This window comes from Alligator sinensis, unplaced genomic scaffold (genome assembly GCF_000455745.1).
Source record: "Alligator sinensis unplaced genomic scaffold, ASM45574v1 scaffold452_1, whole genome shotgun sequence".
Classification (NCBI taxonomy): domain Eukaryota; kingdom Metazoa; phylum Chordata; order Crocodylia; family Alligatoridae; genus Alligator; species Alligator sinensis.
The window spans coordinates 367,601-374,041 of record NW_005842869.1 but is presented as its reverse complement, the minus strand read 5'-3'; positions in this window follow the sequence as shown (position 1 = coordinate 374,041).

Genomic DNA, 6,441 nt, shown 5'->3' with positions numbered 1-6,441 from the left:
CCAGGTGCCCTAGTCTCTCCTCATAAGGCTTGGCCTGCAAGCCCTTAACCATACGAGTGGCCCTTCTCTGGACCCTCTCCAGGTTATCCACATCCCTCTTGAAGTGCGGCGCCCGGAACTGCACACAGTACTCCAAATGCGGTCTGACCAGCGCCCGATAGAGGGGAAGTATCACCTCCTTGGTTCTGTTCGTCATGCATCTGCTGATGCACGATAAAGTGCCATTAGCTTTTCTGATGACTTCGTCACACTGCCGACTCACGTTCATCTTGGAGTCCACTAGGACTCCAAGATCCCTTTCTGCTTCCGTGGCACCCAGCAGGTCATTTCCTAGGCAGTAGGTATGCTGGACATTTTTCCTCCCTAGGTGCAGCACTTTGCATTTCTCCTTGTTGAATTGCATTCTGTTGTTTTGTGCCCATATGTCCAACCTGTCCAGGTCTGCTTGTAGTTGTTCCCTGCCCTCCAGTATGTCCACTTCTCCCCACAGTTTTGTGTCATCTGCAAACTTGGACAGAGTACACTTCACTCCCTCGTCCAAGTCGCTGATAAAGACATTGAAGAGTGTCGGTCCAAGGACCAAGCCCTGCGGGACCCCACTGCCCACACCCTTCTGAATGGGAAAACCAAAATGGTTCCAGTCTGCCATTTTGTTTGTGAGCGAGTCATGTAGCCAGGTCATGACCTTGCTGTTACAGACTGGTTTAAACTAGTTTTTTTTTTCTCCAGTAACAAGTTGAAGACATGTGCAGACTTGTCTGCATCGTGGTTAATGTTGATTGGTTTATACTCTTGCTATGCTTATGACATCACATTTTCTATATTACCCTACTCTGAGGGGCATGCCTGTTGCTACAGGATTACAAACCCAGAGGAGGTGACGGCCTTCCACCTGACTAAGATAATGGTAACCAGGAGAACCCTTGTTGGGGAACTGGACACAGGGTCCAGTGTGTCGTTAATTAATGCCAACCTTGTGTTACCTGCAGATATAATCCCAGGGAGGACCCTTACCATTCAAGGGGTGGGGTCCCTGCCATTTGAGGTACCGGTAACCCGTCCTCCCATCAGGTGGAGAGGCTGCAGGATATGCATAGAACTGGATGTCCTGGAAGGGGCTCCTGTCCCCATCCTGGTGGCACGTGATATTATGTAGCTAGAATACCTGCACAGGGAGGAGGGCCACCTCCTAGAGCTAGAGCCCTACTGGGTTAATGTGGTGACTCGTCAACAGAGCAGAAAGGCTAAGGCGGGAGGAGTAGAAACTTCCCAGAGCCTGGTCACCCAATTGGCTACTGAGGCAGAGGGGGAGGAAGGAGAGACTCTGATTCCCTCCAACTGCAAGCAGCCCCTGGCCATTGAGGAAACCAGCGACCTTGAGGTTGGGTTAAGTGACAGTCCCAGGGAGGAGTCTGGTCAGTCAGTGGCAGAGGAAACAGGCTCCCAGAGAGGAGTCTGAGGAAATCCCTGAGGGTGGGGGTGTACTCCTTGCAGGAGCACCCGAACTCCCTATCGATTGCCTAGCGGGGCAAGCAGAGTTCAAGCAGGAGGTTCTAGCAGACCCCAGCTTGGAAGAACTCCGGCAGCTGGCTCAGGAGTCAGAGACAGAGTTCACCCCAGAAAAGAGGGAACAGGTGGTCTGGGACAAGGGACTCCTTTATTGGTTGTGGATACCAAAGAACCAGACCAAGACCTGGGAGCCCTGTCACCAGCTTGTAGTACCTCGAAAGTTCAGGCAACAATTGCTTTCCTTGGCTCATGATTTACCTTGTGCTGGTCACATGGGCAGGGAACGGACTCGCCAGCAGCTGCAGGCAAACTTCTATTGGTCCAGGATTGCCCAGAACGTGACGGACTACTACAAATCTTGTGAGACGTGTCAGTGGAAGGGCAAGAGTGGGGACAAACAAAGAGCTCCCCTACAGCCCCTCCCGATCATTGAACAACCTTTCTATAGAGTGGGTATAGACATTGTGGGCCCGCTGAGACATCGGACCTGCAGAGGGAAGAAATATATCCTGACTCTGGTGGACTTTGTGACACGGTACCCAGTGACAGTTGCCTTAACCTCCACCGAGGTACCCGTAGTTGCGGATGCCCTAAGTTCTTCTTCCAGCTGGAGTTCCCCTCCGAGATCTTGACTGACAGGGGTGGAAACTTCCTGGCCGAGGTGATGAAGTGCTTGTGGGAGTGCTGTGGGGTGAAATACCGTAAGACCACAGCCTACCATCCTCAAACAAATGGGCTGGTGGAAAGGTTTAATGGGACCTTGAAAGGGATGCTAAAGGCCTATGTGGACTTTAATCCCAATGACTGGGATGAGAAACTGCCACATTTGCTCTTTGCCTATCGGGAGGTCCCCCAGGAGTCCACAGGGTTCTCGCCATTCAAGTTGATGTTTGGGAGGCAAGCTCGAGGTCCTCTCGATTTGGTGAGAGAGGAGTGGGAAGGGAAAATCTCTTCCACAAAGACCTCTGTGGTGGAATATGTGCTTAACTTTTGTCAGAAACTGACTGACATGATGAAAGTGGCTCGAGACTCCCTGGCCCAGGCACAGGAGAAGCAGAGTGTCTGGTATGACAAAAAGGCTCACTTACGTACCTTCGAGGGTGTTCCTGCCACTAAAAGCAGACAAGCTGTGAGTGGCCTGGGAAAGTCCCCGGCTCATCCTGGACAGGCTGGATGATGTGACTTATGTGGTGAGCAAGAGCGGGTCACACAAGAAGCCTAAGGTAGTGCATGTGAACATGCTGAAACCCTACATTGACCGAGGGGAGATGGTGTTCTGGGTTTCCCCGGCTGACAGCTCACCCAAGGACCCGGAGGAGCTGGTCGTGTATGGTGACTGGGACGGAGAGATAGGGATAGAGGAGCTCCGCCTGCCAGATCATCTGCCGTCCCAGGATAAAGACAAGCTGCTCACTGTACTCAAGGACTATGAGATAGTGTTCTCCAACAAACCAGGTAAAACGAACCTAGCCGTGCACACGATAGACACGGGTAGTCGCCACCCTATCCAATCCCGACCCTACACAGTCAATGCAAAGGTGATGGAGGAGATAAAGCGGGAACTTGCAGAGATGAGGGAGTTAGGGGTGATCCGGCCTTCAACGAGTCCCTGGGCTAGCCCAATGGTACTCATCCAGAAGCAGGATGGCACCATTCAGTTCTGTGTGGACTACAGAAAGCTGAGTGCCATCACCACCCCTGATGCTTACCCTATGCCCAGGACAGACTCTTTGCTTGATTGCCTGGGCCCAGCCAACATCATCTTGACCCTCGACCTGTCCAAGGGGTTCTGGCAGATGTCACTGGACCCAGATGCCGTGGCCAAGTCTGCCTTTACCACCCCTGTGGGACTTCATGAGTTTACCGTCTTGCCTTTTGGGATGCGCAACTCCCCTACAACTTTCCAAAGACTGATTAACAATTTGCTGCATGGTTGTGAACAGTTCGCCATGGTGTACATCGATGACATCACCATCTATAGTCAAGACTTTGAATCGTACCTGACTCATCTGGCCACTGTGTTAGGTAAGATACAGCAAGCTGGTCTGAACTTGAAGGCCAAGAAGTGCCAGCTGGCACTACCTGAGGTGGTTTATCTGGGACATCACGTGGGCGGAGGCCATATAGCTCCCTTGTGAGACAAGATCGATGCTATTAGAGATTGGCCACCCCCGTGAACCAAGAAGCAAGTCAGAGCCTTCCTTGGCCTGGCAGGTTACTACCAGAGATTTGTCCCTGGATTTGGAGCAACAGCAGCTCCACTGCATGAGCTGACCAAGAAGGGCAGTCCTGACCCCGTGACCTGGAAACAGGAGTGCCAAGAGGCATTTGATACCCTAAAGGCTTCCCTGATCAAGCAACCGATCCTGAAAGCACCAGTCCACGAGAAACTGTTCTCTGTGGCCACGGATGCTTCTGACACAGGCCTGGGAGCCCTGCTTTTACAGGAACACGAGGGAAACCAACACCCTGTCTCTCTGACACTTCTCAAAGCACTGCCCTCGCTCAGGGCCTTCTCAGTAAAGCCGCCCTCCTCTGGGGGCTCTTCTGCAATGCTGCCCTCTCTCCAGGGCCTCCTCAGTAAGGCTGCCCCCTCTCTGGGGATCACTGCGCCCACACTGGGGCTTCTCAGCAATGCCCCCTCTCCTGGGGCTCCTCAGTAATACTGCCCCTTCTCTGGGGCTCCTCAGTAATGCTGTCCCCCCTCTGGGGCTCACCGTGCCCACCCTGGGGCTTCTCAGCAATGCCCCATCTCTGGGGCTTCTCAACTGCCCCTCTCTGGGGCTGGGGTTTGTGCACCCCCAGTGCTGCGCCCTTGCTGGCACTGGGGTTCTCACACCGCCATGAGTCCCCTATGAAGCCTCGTCCAAACCCTAATAGCCTCACCCACCCAAACCACCGGTGACAAACAGTAACACAAACACAAGCCCATAGGCTATAACATAAACAGAAGCCGCCTGGCTATAATCACGTTCATGCCTACCCGAGATTCTTCATCTTGCAGCCATGTCAGGCGCTGCTCCGTCATCAAGCTTCTCTTCTCTTCCACAGCAGAGAGCTCCTTCCTCCTGAGCTGCTGGCAGGGAACTGCCTCTGGTCTCAGCTCCTAGGGTTTAGAAGGGAGCCAGGCACTGCCCCTTTCAATCAGCTGACTGCCGGCAGGTGCGATCTAATGCTGGCTCCAGTTGCCCTGGCAACCCACAGCTGGACTCCTTACTCACTGCTAGGGCTCTTTCCCCAGCAGTTTCCCCTCTTTAGGAGCAGAGCACCTCCGTGCTCTGTGACAGCCTGGTCCAAGCAGGAGGGGAGAAGCCATTTTACCAGCATGGCCCAAGCACAAGAACACAGAGAGAGAGTCTGATCCAACTGAAACACACTCTCTCTGGAAATCTCCGAGCCAGATCTCTACCATCTTCTGGATGATACTTGTAAGTGTTTCTAGAGAGTCAGCTCACAGTGATGCATTTGCGTATCAAACAGCTACCTCAGCCAGACTGTTTTGCTCAATGGTAATCCCTCGATAGTGCTCTACCTCTTACCCTATTCTAACCCTACCCTTTGTAACCAATAAAGTTCTCCTTTGTGACTGGTGTAGGAGACTTATTGAGGGGTGGGTTTAATTATGCCTAGGAGGCCCCTTAGGTCTGTGGACTAAGGGAGACTATCCTTTTTGGCCCCCGACTTGGGGAGGAGCCCCAAGTGCTTGTATTGGGTCGAGTACCCATAAGACTATTAGGCCTGTGTTTTCCCAAGGACACAGAATCTAGAAGGTCCCCTCTCAGGGTGGTAGCAACATGTTACCCCTGGACTCTGTGGTGGGGCTCGAAAGGGGGTCTGCCAGGGCTTAGGTGCCCCTGGGGAGTCACATGGAGTCTGGAAGGTGGACGGGAGTAGTGAGGTGGGAGGCTCAATGCAGGACCTCCCCCTACTGGCTGGCCACACGCATCAGATGGACATCGGCGCACCAACTGTCTATGCTGACTTGGTGCACAGTCACTTGGATGGATATGTTTAAGTCAGCAGGCCCGGCTGAGCTGCATCCGAGAGTACTGAAGGAATTGGCCGGTGTCATAGCAGAACCACTGGCATGGCTGTTTGAGCACTCGTGGTGCTCGGGTCAGGTCCTGGAGGACTGGAAAAGGGCCAATCTGGTCCCTATTTTCAAGAAGGGGCAGAAGGAGAACCCGAGTACTTATAGGCCAGTCAGTCTCACCTCCATCCTTGGAAAGGTCTTTGAAAAGGTTATGAAGGATCATGTCTGTGGGAGTCCAGTGGAAAAATAATGCAGCAGTGAAACCAGCATGGATTCATAGCAGGCAGATCGTGCCTGACCAATCTGGTTTCATTTTATGACAGGGTCACAAAATGCTTGATGCAGGAGTAGAGGTGGATATCATTTTCTTGAATTTTAGCAAGGCCTTCGATATGGTATCTCATCCCATTCTCATAAATAAATTAAGAGGCTGTGACATAGATGTTTACACAGTGTGGTGGGTGGCAAATTGGGTTAGCAGTTGCACCCAGAGAGTAGTAGTAGACAGGTCGGTATCAACCTGGAAGGATGTGGGTAGCAGGGTCCCACAGAGTTCAGTCCTTGGACCTGTACTCTTCAATATCTTCATAAGTGACTTGGATGTGGGTGTGACATGTACTCTGTCCAAGTCTGAGGACAGTACTAAATTGTAGGGTGAAGTACACACACCGGAGGGTAGGGAACGATTGCAGGCACACCTGGACAGGGTAGAAAAGTGGGCAGTACACAACAGGATGCAGTACAACAAGGACAAGTGCAGAGTGCTGCACCTAGGATGCAAAAATATCCAGCACACCTACTGGCTGAGAAGTGACCCTCTCAGCAGCACAGAAGTGTGTGGGCCGGGAGCGGTCCGAGGCTTTCGGGGGTGCACGGCGGGCTGTGGCCAGCAGCCCTGG